At 31.5% G+C, this 18,206-nt stretch overlaps 1 protein-coding gene across 2 annotated transcripts in view; it reads left to right on the top strand.

Moving 5' to 3' along the window:
* The first annotated feature begins 534 nt into the window (after positions 1-534).
* LOC105321187 (sodium channel protein 1 brain) overlaps positions 535-18,206 on the top strand; it is a 49,679-nt gene continuing 32,007 nt past the window's right edge. The window contains exons 1-2 of one of the 2 annotated variants that reach the window (XM_066088516.1): positions 535-623; positions 1,202-1,275. The gene's annotated coding sequence lies outside the window, so the exon portion shown is untranslated. Of the gene's footprint in view, positions 624-1,201; positions 1,276-3,511; positions 3,666-18,206 lie in introns of those variants that run through there. The other variant, XM_066088518.1, reaches the window with a different exon arrangement.

The following is an 18,206-nucleotide window of genomic DNA, read 5'->3' on the forward strand; positions in this document are numbered from 1 at the left end:
CGCCCACCCACTTATACATAATCATTCATGTATTGGGTTTGATTGCACAAAATATTAATAAAATGCATAATGCTATAATATTTCTGTTGCAGATAATGAGTTTTGTCCCAAGAATTCGACATATATTAACGCGGTATCTATGTATTTTATTGAATAAATGCGCTAGTCTTGGAGCACTTACCCATAATCAGTGTTGTTATGATTGAATAAGGTTGTAAATATTTTATGTTCGTTTGAGATAGTTCGAATTAGAACATAAAATAACGTTAACCTGTTAACCAGTTAACCATGAAGAATTTTCATAAATTTCGTAAAATCTCTCCTCCAAAGAAAACTTAGAGTATTAAACTGATTATACCAATGCAGAAATTGCAATGTCACTGAACAAAGATAAAACAAACGACAAGGAATCGTACCGTTACATCTCCTTCCATGAGGCTAACGTCTATCGGTCAACTGGTTAACGGTCCGTGAACCAGGTTAGAATCTTGGTTTTTGAAAAGCTTATTCCAAGGATTCGTTTACGCACAGTCTAAAGCGTTTCGAAGACAAAGATGATATTACAGCAGCCGGGAAAGATGAAAATGAAAACTGTACTTGTTTTGTATGGCTAAATCCAAAGCGTGAGTATTATCGCACATAGGCATGTATAGGAAAAAAAATAAATTTGAACTTGAAAATTAGCACGACAGCGTTGTTGTATCAATAAAACGTCCGTTCCGACTCATGCATATATGTGTATGACTAAAGTTGATAAGGTCATACAATTAATGTAAACATTCATTTTAGTTCATTTCTGAAAAATGAAAAAAAAATATCAACTGGGATTTTTACCATGTCCCATTATTTCAGATTATCACAACTAACATAAATATTTAGTCCTGCAGTTACTGTACCAATATGTACATTAACTGCATGAGAACCTAACTCTTATTACAGAAATGTATCTTGTATTTAATGACCATTAAATTGGTCTGTCCCATGTTACTGATTCCATACCCAGGTACGATTTCTACAAGAGAAAACGTACCCTAGGTCTTGGGTACATTTTCTCCAGGGTACATTTTCTCCTGATACCGACGCGGTACTGGATTTTTATTTCTTGATTGTCATTTATCATTTGCACTTATAATTGACTTTTGTAAAGTAAATCATATATTTCTAGATTTATTGAAATTAAATTCTATGAAATTTCTTGCAGACCATACCTGAATGGATGAGATGCAAAGTAGTTACATTGCAGAACCTGCTTTCTTGCAATGTTTCCTAAGAAAGGTATGCATGTTTATATTAATCCTGTAAAAATATATTTATTCATGAAAAATGAAACAATAACAACAAATGAAAACTAAACTGCACAAGTTTATAATGCTGTATTATTGTTCATTAATTTTCCTTTTTTATACCATGTAGGCCTAATTCAAGAGACTTGAATGTATACATGCACATGCAGGTAACATTGAATTAGTTTTTGTGCATTGCAACTCCTTCACATTTCAAAATTTTAAATGGAATTTATGAAAACCATAAACTATAATCTTAGATATTTTAAAGAAAGAGATGTTTGTGAGTTTTGGAAATATTTAGGTTTATAATATTTTCTTGTGGAAGATTTTGAGTTATTTCCCTTTGAATACAGTGAAAAGTTGAAGAAAAAGAGAAAATATTAATTCTTTGCTTTTAACAGTACCTAGCAGATCACTGAATAAACCAAAGTAAGAGGGTGGGAGGATTTTAAAACAGTCTATTGTACCTGTTTTAAAAACCTCATGTTTGCCTCAGCTGGCTTCAAACTAAGGGACAATGTAAAGTTATTATGCAATATGTGCATTACCCTCAATCATGCTAGTTTTACCTGGACATTGTGATATAATCTTAAACACATCTGTAGAAATTTCATGGTTTTGATTAAAAATTAATTTTCTTAGAGAATTTGTTTAAACATGACAAAGCAAATTAAATAACAGTCACATAATCATAGCATATTTAAGAAAAAGGCTTGGAGTAAGAAATGACACAGACAGTTTTTCAAGGTAGCTAAAAAAAAAAGAATAAAATAAATTGGTGGCATGGATATTTTTTCTATGTATTTCCATGTATCTGACCTGGGAAAATAGTCTTCATCATGTCAATCTAAAGTCCCTCTGTTTCTCTCATTTGGTCTTTTGCTTCAAATAAAAATTTGAGATATTTCATCAATCTTCATTTGAAGATGCTTATTGGTATTGGAATTCAATGATATTCTAATTTTCTGACCACAATTTTTTTAATAGGACTGACTTCATCATACATGTACATGTACTCAATTAGATTTAGCTCAGTTTCAAAGAAACTTTGCAAAATAATTTTGAATAAACTTGTATGGGATAAGAGACACTATAGTGTGTCCTTTTTTTGACAATTTCTTTCATTGTGACTGCTGTTTTCCTTAATGCATTTTCAGTTTTGTTTTAAAGAAAACATTCAAGATATTTTGATCACACTCTCATGAAAATATTTTCTGACCTTGATCTTCCATTTGACCTTGACCACACTTTTTTTTTTCTTTTTTGTAGTTCATGCAATTGCAAAAACAGTTCATACTATTTCTTCAACTAAATTTCAAAGATACATATTGATGAACAATGTAACTGGCTCCTTGATTATTTTACTTTGGCCTTACCTACAATTTTTACCTCAGTATTTATTATTTTGTGATTATAAGCCCAATTAAAAAAACTACTGGTACTTATTCATATTCTTATCAAAATCCTAAATATAGTATGAGTAATTTAGCTATTTGATAAGTTTTCATACCTTGACCTTTCATATGACCTTGACTTAACTATTCATTATTATTCCTGAAGATCAGTTTCAAAGATTTGTTAATTAAAGGTATTTTACACATGCAATTTCTATAGAAAATTTGTATAGCTTCTAAGGAAGTATTTTTGGTAACCATGGTAAGAGTTTAACTGACTAAATTGCTGAAAATTATTCCCCAAATTCTTTCACATCTAAGTATAGCATTCAGTTTTGTAGATATTTGAATTCATACAGTTTAATAAATGTACCTGATGACTAATTTGCAAGTGCCCCAAAAAGTTAAGACATGTGTATGTTAGTCATACAATGTACAGATAAGAATGTATTCGAACCAACACTTGTTAGTAAATAGAATAAGATGAAATCACACTGGGGTTTTGTAAGATACAAACAAATTAATAGCTATTGGCGCATAATGATTATGGTAGGTTTTAAAGTTTTCTTTCAACATGGCATGGATCTTAACATTCAATAATCATGGTAATGGGTTTGAAAGAAAATTAAATATCATTTGAAATTTTGTATTGAACCTTTTGACAATAGACCTCATAAAGTAAAAAGTTGTAAGGCATTCAATAATGGATTCATCATGTATTCAGCAATCCGTAAAGTCTGTACATGGCTGTCGAGCTTGTATGGGTCAATACCTATTTCAACACGTCATTGTCACAATGTATCCCAGAATAAGAAGTCTTGGAAGAGCTCCACTCATTAACCCTTATTAAGAAAGTTTGGATTGATTTCGCCTGACTGATGTTGTGAGATGGTACAAGTTACATGACTGCATAAATCCTTCATAAAATTGATATTTCCAGTTCTGTAGATCTCCCTGGGGAATTGGCACCAATATCGGGCCACAGGTAAGCATCAATAGCTGGAAGGTGTCACACACTGGGTCAATCAGTAGACGTCACACGGTGCTGTATGTTTTACCGACAGATCATGTGATGGGTGTGATAAATTAATTCATACAATCGGAAGTCTCAACGGGTTCTTGGATTGTACATATATGTTGTAGTAACATTTATTGGCTGGGAAAATCTAAGGATGACAGCATGAAGTAGGTAAATTTTTCAAACTAAAATTTCTCTGGTAATTCTCCTTTTTTTCCCCCCAGGAAATAGAAATTCTAGAAAAAAGTTTCAATTCATACAAAAATGTTTTTTTTGTACTTAAATCTTTAACAGGAACATTGTGTATGAAAAAATGGTTAATTTTCAACTTTTTAAGAGTCTGACTTATTAATTTAAAAGACATCCTTGGAATGATTATCTGTATATTACCATTTAAACAAAAGATATTGCAATTGAAAAATATCATTCTAATGAAAACAAGCGTATCTTAAATGAAATAGATTTATTTGCATCAGTTTCTGGGATGATTTATTCAGTGTTTGGTTCTGTTGGAATTAGTATGCAGATTAATTCCACATTTTCCAATATTTTAAAACTTATTGCTTTCATTGATTGCTTCACTGTCTGCCAGCACGGAAATTGTTCATGAACATGCAATGTTTATGGGAGATTAATTGGTCCAAAGGCAATTCTCATTAAATATAAATGTAATGGTGATTTAGAAATCTTTTTTATCAAGAAAAAGATCTCATTGTACACACAAATTCTATTTGCCATCACTTTATGATAAATCGTTCTTTTTTCTTGTCAATTTTTTCATCCCCCCTTTTTTAGTTTACAATTTAAAAATTCAAGAGTATGAAGAATTTATCATATGGAATGATAAAGCTTGGATTCTATGCCTAGTAATTTCATATACACTAGGGAGACAGAAATATGCGGTCAGCCGTCAACGTATAGGATTTCTTGTTTACGTTTTATATAAGGCATTTCAAAATTCTGGCTTCTGCTTATAATAACTCCACATCATGGATTTTTTGGAAACAGAAGTTATTGTGACCTGTCACCCAATGCCCCTCACTCCTACCACCCCAACCATCCCAGCCACCAACACACCACACACACAAAATGTTAAGATTTTCTTGTAAACGACTATATTCATTCAGTGGTGTTCGAGAAGAATACCATAAAACTATTGTAAACTAATTTCTTGAATCAAAATATTTCAGATTCTCTGTCAATATATTGAACTGATGAGCAGTCCAGAAAACTAACTCATGCAATAGTATATATTAGACATATTTTTATAAACAATCACCCACCTTATTCAGTATAATACTGTTGTTTACCAGTAATTCAAATTTGTGGGTACCAACTTTTGTGGATTTAGTGAAAATCACATTTTGAAGAAAATGTAAATTTGTGTCCAATGATATACATGTATTATCAATACACTATTTTGTTTGATATTGCACTTCAGAATAAGTGCTATATTTCATGGATTTGAATTGCTCTTGATTAATTTATCATGCATATTATATAACTTTCGTCAATAATGATTCCTCAAATCGTTACTTTAAGAGCAATTTGAATCCAGCAGAATTATTGGAAAACTATAAATGTTATCTCTAACTTATGTGGTCACTGAATTGCATAACCAAAAATAACAGTGTAGAGAAAATTAGTCTGATTCCATAGTGGGATTTTTTTTTTTCAATTATTCAAGTATTAAGTGAAAATCCATGTTTATAGAATTGGAAGCTCATTACAAAAAAAGGAGATAATTTCAATAAAAAGAGCATTTCATTTTATTAGTCATTTGATTGAAAAAATCACTGCTGTGTAATAGTTGCTGAGTTTGCCAGATCTTTGCCCTTTTATTTCCATTTCTCGGCTAATAAGAAGGAAGTACTAGCCCAGAATATGGGAGGTCTTGTGCATTATTTATTCCTATCATTTTATTGCTTCTTGCCAACACATAAAAAGATCAGGTCCTCTGTTAAGTTACGACTCCTTTCTGAAACATGCTGTTGATTTATTCACAAAATGATACAAGAAATCTAATACTGATAAAGCTTTGGCTTATTTGTCAATGCCCAGAATCTGAGGTAGTGTGTTATATCATTGCTATCACATATGTGAAATTGACTTCCAGCTGCTTTGTTAATTATTGATGACTTTGATTTTTTTTTTACATCACTACATCTAGACCTAGGTTTTTCAGAGAATGAATAAGACAGGTACATTCAGTGTAAGCGTTAGTTTTTGAGATGTTAATATTGATGATACAAAGAAGACCTTTGTTGTTTGAATTTCAGACCTTTGCTAATGATTTAAACATTTGTGTGACTTGTAAACACCATACAAAGACAGAGCTGAAGTAATAGCTAATATGGCCTTGAATCAACCAAACATTTCACAGTTAAAAACTTGGGAAAAAGACACCTAGGTGAAAAATTTTTTTCCAATTAATGAGGCCGCTTTGGGTTTTTTTAGACCTATTATCGCAAAACTCTAAAATATTTGCGAAGTTTCAACAAAATTGTACTGTTTTGTTCTTTTTAGGGGTCATCTCAAAATTTAGGTACATTACCCATAGGAATACATGTATATCTGCAATCATCACTACCAGTAATTGCCTTCTTCTTTACAACCCAATGCACAATTTAAACAATTTAATAAAAACTGCAGGTATTTATTTCAAACAAGAGCTGAAACCATTGCATTTGTGTATAGGATGCACTATTCCTGTTTCATTGCAGATTGCACCTTGCTATGGATAACTGGGTTACAAAAGGCTTTGACAACCAACCAAGTAGACTGTGTCTAAGTAGACTAGTAGTGTAAAGGGAAATGTGTTTTACACAGAATCCTTGATTCCCATGAGCATAGATTAATTGATGAAAATCGGGCTATGTTTTCTGAAGCAATTAACATTTATCGTGTCACTCCTCCATATGAAGTGTTTACTGTACAAATCATTTTCCATACAGTCAATATGAAACTTGTCAAGGGAAGCAAATACTCTGTTAAATTATATGAGGTGAAGAGTTTAATTAATGACCACTGCATTAAGGTTTTACCACCTTGAATGTTATTTTCAAATAATGAGCATTTGGTTCAAACTTGGCACAAAGTATCAATGGGTGAAGGGAATTCAAGATTGATCAAACATAGGGTCAATCTAATTAAAATTAGACTTGTAATTCCGCTCCTCTTTGATACGCTTGTAAAGCGTAGTGGAATTACAAGTCTAATTTTAATTAAATTGACATAGGGTCACACCCTTTTTAAAGGGGAGATAATTTAGAATTTCAAAAATTTGTTGGTATTTTTCAAAAAATCTCAAAAACCATTTGGCCAGAAAAGCTGTAACTTTTGTGGAAGCGTCCTCAGATAGTGTAGATTCAAGTTTGTTTAAATCATGGTCCCCAGGTGTAGGGTGGGGCCACAATGGGGTTATGAATTTTTACAAAGGATTATAATGAGAAAACCTTAACAAAAAATCTTCTTCCCCAAAATCAGGTAGCCAAAAAAGCGGTTACTTGTGGAATGCATCGTCATGTAGTTTAGATTCAAGTTTATTCAAATCATGATCCTGAGGACAGGGTTGAGCCTGACAAGTGGGGGGGGGGGGGGTGTCAAATTTTTACATAGGAAGATATATAGAGAAAAAACATTAAAAAATCTTCTGGAAAAGCATTCAGCCTAAAAAGCTGAAATTTTCATGAAAGCACTGGTTGTGCAGATTAAAGTTTGATCAAATCATGGTTCCCTGATTAGATGGGCGGGGCCACAAAAGGGGGGATAGGTTTAAATTGGAATAGGGAAAAATCTTCTTACAAATACTGAAACAATGAATGGGGCTTGAATTTCAACATAAAATATGTGGATAAAAATAGGGAGATTAACTTTTTTGTGTAAGATCTATTTTATTTAATTGTCAAGATATTTTGAATTCGATAGTATAATGCTGATTTGATCAGATTTATGGCTATTTGGTCAGGTAAGCGATGTGGCCTGTGGGCCTCTTTTTTTGGGCATATTGGGTTTCTGAACCCATTTTGATAAAACATTTCTATATCATAGCTAGACATTTACACTATTCTGAGTGGAGTTTTAGTATTGTTGGTTACCGTTTATGTAATAGTGACAAACATTATACACATATAGACCTTTCTGTCTTAAATTCTTTAAGAAGACAAGTAAAAAATCTTTTTGAATTGTTTTTTACAGACCTCCACATTTATAAGTATTTTTAATGTTAGATTGACTTAAAGTGCATCTTACATTGAAGCAGAATTTAAACCAATATTAACATTACCTGCCAATCTCTGAGAACACATATTAAGGTTTTCTGGGGATTAATGACCAGTTGGCATTATGCGTGTACTTTACTAAGAGATGATTAATTGAAGGTTAAACAGATTTAGTGTTTTTAGAACACATGTGCCTCTCCCTTCATCATCTAATTATTGGATTAACAACATTAGCACCAACTTCAAGCAGACTCTTGTCTTTTAGAATTTTGGTATGGAGTTTTATTATTTATGCTGTTAAGTTTCACCTTTGCATTTTCTTTCATTAACTTTGATTATAATAAATTCAGTATACATAGAGTGATTTAATATGATTTTTTTTAATGAAATTCCTTGCAGATAATTATTTTTAAAATCAATTTATCTGAAAAAGCTTGCGGTAATCTGTGTTCATTTGTGCACTTCTTAAATTTGTGAAAAATTTATATTAGTATGTATAAACATTTAGATTGATAATATTTGTTAGAGTTAGAGCTGGGATGATACATTGTTTTCTACATTGTATTATGATTTGTCTGTATTTGTGTCATGATATGGTACTATCAAGATATTATTAATCCTTTCAATAAAAGACTGTTTCAATTCTAAAAGATACTAAAATTACTAGTATGTAAAATTAATGCCTTAAAAGAAACAACTTTACATGGTCACCATTTTGAATGCACTGTGGCTTTGAATTTCACGTAATAATGAGTTCCTTTGGATAATACATGTATTTCATTTAAAGTATAGAATAAAAAAGGATGGAATTTAGTTTTCAGTATCGATATTTAAACACACATTATACTCAATACAAGTATCGTCTTTACCTTAGTACATTGATATCAATATTTCGATATATTATCCCAGCCCTAGTCAGAATTAGATGGATGGAGACACAATATTGTTGAATGATTTCAGATTTAGTTTGCAAAGGAGTTAAAATTTTATCGTTACATTTAAAATTGTGAAATGAAGAATTTTTCAAAGTTTTTATCATAAAAAAGTTACCATGTAGCGGTATATTACTATTAAGTTTCAAAAGCTTTCTGGATTAGGTAAACATCTTGAGCCTTGTGGTGTCTATAGCATGCTTTCAACAACAGATATTTCTAATGATCCATGGAAATTATTTTTTTTTTCTTGTGTATAATAGAATCTATGCTGTGTCAGTGGAGGACAGAGACATTTAAAAGTGTGCACTGATTGATTTTCTCCTGTGGCCTAGGTACTGCATTGTGTACAGCAGAACATCTACCGGTATATATACCATTCATTGCTTGTAAGGTCATTTGTGGGGAAACCATCTATTAGTAAAGGGTTCATTGAAAAGAGACCAATTTAGGTGTTCATCTGCTTGTTCTTTGTCTAGGTCAAGTTTGTTTTCCCCAACTTTGGGTTTTAATTAGTGTAACCTACGGATTATATGTTGGGGAAGATTTTGATTGGTTAGGAAGGCTAATTACTTACCGTAACATGGAATGTATCTTGAATTTGGCTAGTTCAGTAGGGTCAGATGTAAAGGAAAGTAGTTTTCAATGAGCAAAGGCATATGTATCAAAAATCAATTGCATCCATTATTCCTTTTTTTTGTCTGAGAATACAGTGCACATGTATTTACAAATAAATTACTGGTATATGTATGTTGCAGCCTAAATTATTTTTTCGGCAACTTGAATTTTACTGATGGGTATTAAAATTCATTGTAACAACTCAAGTGAATCAAATTTTTGAAAAAGGAATTATCAGTAATATGTTTCTTCAACAGCGCAGTAAAACATTTTCAAAGTTTTAATTGATTGTTTTAAAACAAAGTTTTAATGGTATTCAAGACTAAGTTAGCTATGTTAAACGTATTCTTGATGTCAGCATGTATAACTTGAAAGTGATCAGGGAAACTATATGGTTGTACCAGTAGGTTGGAATGAATATGGTGAAATTGCTGAAGATAGGTTATTTGAAACTTATCAGCCAACAATATGAGCAACAATATCTTTTCTTTGTTTATATCAAAATTGCATGTATTACAAAAGGGATAATGTTTTATATATGTCATCCTATGATTCTCAGTGCCATGTAGGCAAGTGGTCATATTTTCACTAACAGAAGCAAAATTGCAGCAAAGTGCTTTTAATTCTGACCTTTGGTTTGCAGAAGTGGTTAATGGAAGGAGATTTTTTACCTTCTTCACTATGACCGTCGCAAAAGCCCAACAGCACATTTAGAAAAAAATGTCTTGTAGCACATCTTTCCATTGCACTAACAAACATTTACACAGCATGCTGTTGTACTAACACAACTTTATAAAGCACCCTGATGTGCTAACAAAACTTTACACAACATGCTTCTGTGCTAACACAACTTTACAAAACACTTCATTGCACCAACACAACTTTGTTTTATCTACTGTTGCAATAATGCAACTTCAAACATAACATTATTGAAACTTTTCACAAAGTCTTGTTAGCATGAAATTGTGTTGCGTTAAGTTGTGTTAGCACAACTGCATGTTAAATAAAATTTTTTATTGCATGATGGTTTGTTGTGTGACAGCTTGGAGGTTTTTCCCAATGTGCGTTTGCGCTTTTGCAACTTGCTCTTTTTGTTATGATATGAACTTGGTTGGTCATCTCATCGAATCCTGTGAAACCCACTTTTAAAGGATTTCTCATTAGATTTGATCACATATCAACTAAGTTTATATCCTGGTGAACTGTTTAACAGTGTTGTTTATTACATATTTTACATTTGAAAAAATCAAATTGGTCATATTAACATAACTGTATTTATGTTTATAATATTGTAAGTGTCAAACCATGAGCTCATGCGATGATTATTGGGACGTTATAAATCTTACCTCTTAACCTGTTAAAAAGTTCACACTGAAATGAACGTTTTCATTCTTAATTAATATACTGATGTTTGCAAATGTAAGTAAAACTCATTGAAATATTTCACATGTTGATTATAATTTTATAAGTATACAAAATTTCAATTAAAATAAACAGTGTTTTGATATTAAATATTTTCTAGTCAGTCAGGCAATAGGAGTTTAAGGCAATAACAGATATTAAGCATGAGTATTATATTTGCACAAAATCCATAAAAATTAACAAGTTTGTATTGGTATTTTCCTTGGCTTTCAAGGTTAGAATATCAAAGATAAAAGTTGGTTAACAAATTAAACTCAGATAGACGAGTTGTTTTGTTGAAACTTTTTTCCCCAGGACATCAATGTATTGACTTGTAACTTCAAAAAGAATTGGTACATTTATTGTTATTTAATTTTTCGCCTTGTTTGTGTTGGATACTGTAGCATTTTAATCACTATTGATTGCGTTTTGGCGGATCTACATTGATGTAAAAGACTCCTCTTTGTCAGTTTGTAGCTGAGTAAACGTGTCATTGTCAGAAACATTGGAGCAGAGATGTATTCTGTGGCAGTGGTGTTCAATGGCTAGATATTCCCTCCCACACCAATATTCTATAATTCCTCTAAAATTTTTAAATGAACTCTTGATTATTGATTGCAAGTGAAAAATTAAACTTCTGCGGCTACCAGCAGGTACACTTTTCCCGTATTAGAAAGTGTATATCCCTACAAAGGGTATAGTGTTCATATAATTGTGGTGCAGGGTATAGAAATGTTCTGTGCATTGATGCAAGTGTCAATAAACTTCTTAATACCATCTCACATTAATGCATCATTGTTGTGCAATGGCTGCAATTCTATATTCAAGTTTGCAGAGTAAGACACACATTACAAAATACATGTTGATAAATCCTCACTATATCAAAACTGGATGCAGCACCAGTTAATAAAATGAAATATAGTCATCCAGAATAATCTTCATCAGTGGAGATCAATGTTAAATTTTCATTCTTCCATTTCTCTGCTACTGTGCAATTGCGATAAGAGATGTGACTTTTAACTTTCGAGATTTTTCCATAAAAGACTTTAAAAAATACAATTACTGGTAGCATGTTTGTTTATATATGTATTTTTATTATTTGGTCAATGACATATAACATAATTTTGTTTTATATTTCAAGTGATAAATTTACATCTTTTTGGATATTTGAATTTATAATAGACCAAGTAAAATCAGAAATGCAATTAGTTATAATTAATGAGGCAAAGTTTTCAATGATTGCTAATCATACACCTTATATGTTTTGATGATGACATTTATCCTATCTGTTTAGTCCTTCATACATTGGCGTGCGTACTTCCATCTTTAGCATTTGCCTTTTATTTCCACTGTTTTCATTTTCCCTGTTTCTCTTATCATATGTCACTGCCCAGTAGGTCATTCTCCATTTTGCAGCATCACATTATATTGTCTTTGGTTTTAGATGTTTAATGTCAGCAAGCTCAGTCATATTGCTTGTGATATTTTTGCTATATTGATCATGTTTCATAACATTATTTACATGTAATGAAAACAAACATTAATCAAGGAACAAATTAATCCTCATTCATTTAAACGACAGCAACAATTTGTCACCTTTTGTCTCTTTCAACTGAAGCATTATAGATTTAATTTGTGTGCAAGAAATTTTTACATGGTTCATAAGTACATTTTCATCTGAAATATTTGTCGCCAAGAACCAGTCCTTTGATATCTCATTTTTGTCAAAGATAATTCTCAAACGCTATGCTGTGGAATCATTTTTATTCGTTGGGGTCAATGTTTGTGGGTAGCCAAAATTTTCCTGGTTCCTGGTTCGTTGGTTGCAAGTTTGAGATAATTTCAATAAATATTAAACAGATGCTTGTATATAGTTCGTAGGGATGTAATTCGTGGGTAAGGGTTACCCACAAAAGCCACGAACATTGGTCCCCTACGAACAATGATGATTCCACAGTATCTGGGAAATTCCTCTTAGGGATTCAAATCACAAGCTGCAGAGTTGTAACTCTATGTGATTTTCTAGTTGATGGTCTGTCAACCCAAATTTCCAGTTGAGCTATAGTTCTACAGGTACCAAGTCACAAGAAAACATTGTTCCAAATAAAGATGCTCTAATATTATTATAACATACATTTCTTGCCTACTTCTATTGATAAGTGAAAGTTACAACCAACAACGTCATAGTAATGATAGGAGTGCAGTATGTTTGAAGCATAACTTAAGAGTCAGAAGAGATCCATTTGAATCATAATTGCTGTCATTTGTTTTTAGTGTTTCTATTTTGAATGCAAAGCTAATAGTCAGGAAACGCTCTGAATTAGTAATTATTCATGACTATTGATCAATGAAAATGATGAATCTAATTTGAACAAAAGTCTAAACTGATTACAGGAATTGAGATTTTTTAAAGTTCATGATTAAATTTTTTTGACTTTCAAAAATATATGACCGTATGGTTTGCATTGGATATACATGTAGAATGGTTCTGGCAGAAAATGAGTATATTATTACGTATGGTTTTGTATCAGGTAATTATAACATCCTTTTGGTTAACCCCTTACCCTGTTATGCATTGATTCCTCAGCCATATCATTGAGAAGTGTAATAGTCTTTGATGTTTATTGATTGCAATATTGTCTTACTACATTACGCATTGTTGTTTTGGAACTGTTTTGACATCCAGTTGTTACTATATCAGTGTAATTGCAAAAACGTCAAGATATTAATTTGAACTTTATTTTAAAATGGTTTTTTATTTACTATACCATCCATCTGCATTTAAAGACTAATTGGCTGGATCTTATCAAAATTTCACTTTCGAGCATGTCAATAAATTACACGTTACATATATTTCTGTATTTAGATTATCTGGAATCAGAATATGTCATGTACAAATTTTGATTCCCGATAATCTAAATTTTTGTAAAGGACATTACCTTTGAAACATTGTTGTTAATAACTTACATATATATTCAATGTGACGAGGTAACATTTAAAATTTACTTTTGTGTTTATTTCTGGATAGTGTTTCATGTAATGGGCGTGTTTAAAACCACAAGAACGGAAACACGTGATTTTAACACCGAAACAGCTGCTCTCCGTGAAAATTGCGTTCGATGTTTTTATTCGAAATTTTTACGGTTGAAAGCTAAAAAAAAAAAGATGCCCGAAATATTCAGTGATTCTTATTTATAATAATGAATATTAGATTATTCTTTGCAGATTGAACAAATTAACGTATGTAGCTAAATTAGCATAGCTCTGACGTGCAATAAGAGTGATGTAAAAATGGCAATATTTTCAATCATATAGTAATTAAAGAATGTTTATTATTGAGTTAGATAACTTATACAAATATACATGTAGGGAATATCGGTCGGAATTTTTTTGATTCATGATTGTTAAGTATGTCGATTGTAACCACGTGGTTACAGTATAATTAACATCATAAAAACACATACTCCACCCCCTAAAAACTATATTTCAGCAAAACCTTATCTCTACAGAACTCTATTTTAAATATGAAAATAATGATTATTTATGAATTAACGTTGTCAAAAGAGCCAAAGAAGAAGATTTATTTACATCTTATAGCATGTATTACAGAACAACAAATGTAGATCGACTTTTGTTTTTAAGAATTTTATTTACGCGACATTTTGCGTTACTGGCCATTGAAAATTGGTTTTTGCCAAAGAAAAAAAAATACATAATAAAAACTTTTATTATATCACTTGAAATTTTAGCCATTGAAACATTTGCTAAAATATAATTATTGCTTTAAGAAAAACTTTATACCCAAAAAATTTACTATTCAATCGTTGATTCGCAAAAATAATGTATCGCAGATAAATGATGATTGTATTTATGCGACAATAAGTTCTCTTGAAAAAGTGACGTTCTGTTATCATCGACACATAGGTTCCTTTGGTCCAGCGATTGCTCTATGCACAGGAAATCGCCGACCTATCAGTCTTCTGTGGTTGTTTTTTTAAGAGAGAGAGAGGAAAAAAACATAACATATCTTGTATAAATCTTGGTTTTTATAATTACTTTTTTCCGGAAATAACTAAATTTTAAGAAGATTGGTATGTCGGTGATGTCTTGGGCTTTGTGTTAATTCTGTGTGTTCGATTCCAATCTGTAACAAACACAGCTCGACGTACACATGTACTACATCTCTCGTCTTTAAACGATCGATGTTGCACTTTTTTAAGTATTGGCTTGCAATAAATTCAATAGGCTAGCTTTGTAATCATTTTTATCGATGTTTACGGGTGAAATGGCTCTTAGTTGAAGTTGAAGTGTTTGGTATCCGTTATTCCATCAGCGATATGTGTGTTTATTTCTTATGTGACCTTGTAGCAGTTTTAGAACTGCATTTGATATCTGTTTACATTCACTGGGGGGGGGGGGGGGGGAATCTTTTTGTATAGGTAGATACGTGGCAAAAAAGTTAGTCATCCCGTGGTATAAAAACAAATTATTGACATCCATTGAATTCAACCAAATTTTGATTCCTGGAGCGGATTAAAGCTATGTTATGTATAAAATGAAAAGACAATGAATTATTAGAAATGACTTCTGAGTACCGGTATTAGTATAACTGAACTTTGATGCCAAATATCATATGAATGTGGATATTATATAACAATTGCACTTTCAATGTTTGAAACCAATTGGGATGTAGTTTATTGCGGCAGTTTCGTCTTGCATCTTGCGTCGAGAAGTTGCTAATATACAATAGTATCAATATAAATGAGAATCTATGACCAGAACATTTTTTATTTAAAAAAGTGAAGTCCAAATAAAGTTAATAAAGCCAAGTGAATTTTGTATAGACATGTGATATATATATCTTATTTGGTAAAGCGAAGTATATCGGAAATCAAGAGGAACGCATATAAGTTTTTACTTTTGATAAACTAGTAATTCAGAAAGTTGGCTATTTATGAAAAAAATCAATATGATTTTATATATACCATTTTTTATTTATTGCATAAAAGCCGTTCCAATTGTATTTGAGTGCATTTTCCTATATATTACTAAAGTATTGTTATCAAATTGACATTACAAATGTTCATAAAATAGAACAACTAGATATTGAAATATTATAAATATACTGCAATAATACTACAGCATACACAACATTTCAACAATAAATTCACATAACCTTCATTGCAATATACATATATATGTAGTATCATAACGTTTATAGCGACGTGAATAATATATCTCAATATTTACATTTTCAACTGTCTTGGTCTGTGATAACATGATGAATCAATTTTGAACCTTATAGCCCAATAACTTCATAAAACATGAGTGGCACAAAATGCGGGGCGTGTCTTATAGCATAACCGAAAAACGGTATTGGTTGCGCCACGTAGTAATATATAGCATGTGCTACATGAAAAAACTAGTGGTTTTAAAATGTTCTTTTAAAGTGTACAAATAGGAAATAATATAAATATAAGTAATAAGGTATCATTCTTTGACTGTTATGGGTTGATAATTTCGGTCGGGGCGTGGTCAAATCCAATAAAGCCCGAAGGGTATATTCCTTAATTACATTTGCCCAGAAATGAATTGCCTTCATGGTTTAAAAAAAATCTTATTTAAAAAAAAAAGGTGACAAAAGCAACACAAATTCAAATTGAAATTACAAATGGAGACGCGTAAAGGATTTTCTAAATTACCGGGGTATGTAAGAAAAGTCAAACTATAGACCAATAATCATTAATACATGTACTAGGGGGTTTTTTTCACATATAAAAAATGAGCAATTTTAATTTTTTCCAATATATAAAGCCTATAATAGCAACAGCAACGGGCATAGTTCTGTGAATTGTAATTTTGCGACGTGAAAGTGGACGCGAAAAGGCACAAATTATAGATCACCACGAAAATAAAGAATATACGGTAACTGTTGGGGACAAATAGAATCAAAGACTTTCACAAAGTGAAATGTGTCATTTAGGTCGTATTTTATAATTTTTTTCCAACAAATAAGATATCAATGAAGCTTTTTTTAAAGATATATTTTTGAAAGTTGCACTCATTTTCTTGATGTACGACAATTTTATTCAACTGCAATTTAAATGAATATTTTTCATTCAAATTTAACAACGCAGGCTGCTACCTCGTGTACTCAATATTAAACGTCTTTGTTAATTTGAGGTCGGATGAGTCTGTCTCTTGACTTGATCACACTTGGACATAAAAATGACACCTGATTTGCTGTCATATATAGATGTCTAATGAGTAAACTGTTGTTCACAGCGCGCACTTTGGCGATTGAGTGCATTGTAATGCCGTGACCTATTGGTATTTGGTGTTTTAAAATCGTTCCGAGATTTTGAAATCTGTTATGTACCAGGGTCAGCAAAACTCCTTTAAAGATCTTGGTCTGCTTGTTGTCAACTTCATAGAAACAAATGACGACATTTCATTGTTCCGTTTTATTTCAAACTAAATACTAAATTTAGCAGCTTAGCGATATATTTAAAACAAAATTGATAAGGATCTTTTCGAGTGGATAAATGAACAAAATCCAAAAAACGTTTTGCACGATTTCGAGTAGTGGACATTCTTTAATTATTAATACGAGTAATAATAAGTCTGACTTGTGAACCAACGCAGAAAATTGGGATTTATAACCGGGTCAACGAACTAAATATTGTTCATTTTAAAGATTTAGTTTTCAGAAAAATATTAATCGATGTTTATTGTGATAATACAAATATTCTGTAGTGTTATGATAATGAGCTTTTTATACTCTTGTAAGCAGTTTTGCAAAATTGCGCAATTATTTAATACATTTCTTGTGTGTTTATTTTATATGTAAATTGTTGTCAAGTGTATTGTGCTCGTCAAATATGAGGAATATTTGGGTGGGTATTTTATACCAATTTCTGTATCCCATCTTTTCTGATTATTTGACGAAGTCTAATTCAATTTGAATTCGTTTTAAAATCTTTTTAATGGACCCTGTTTGCATCTTTGCAAGTTGTTGTTCAGCAATAAGATACGGGGGTCTCACTGTCGCAGTGCATCGGAATGTTCGACAGATGCACTAGTCCCACCGAGTCCTTGTAGTGCATCAGTGCCGGGATTTTACAGATTTGTGGTTGTAATTGGTCCAAGATTTGTCCCAGTGATTTAAACCCCTTGGTGATTCTTAGGGGGCGATTATTCTTATCCAAGTAAAGGTGCAAGTAAGAAAATGTATGCACTCATTTCTTGGCACCGTTTTACTCATCTTCCAATATTTAGGCAAATGTTGTATGATTTTTTGGGAGGGGTTTGTCAAAAAAGGAACTTTTGATACATGA

Source organism: Magallana gigas, chromosome 6, assembly GCF_963853765.1.
Source record: "Magallana gigas chromosome 6, xbMagGiga1.1, whole genome shotgun sequence".
In the NCBI taxonomy this organism is placed as follows: domain Eukaryota; kingdom Metazoa; phylum Mollusca; class Bivalvia; order Ostreida; family Ostreidae; genus Magallana; species Magallana gigas.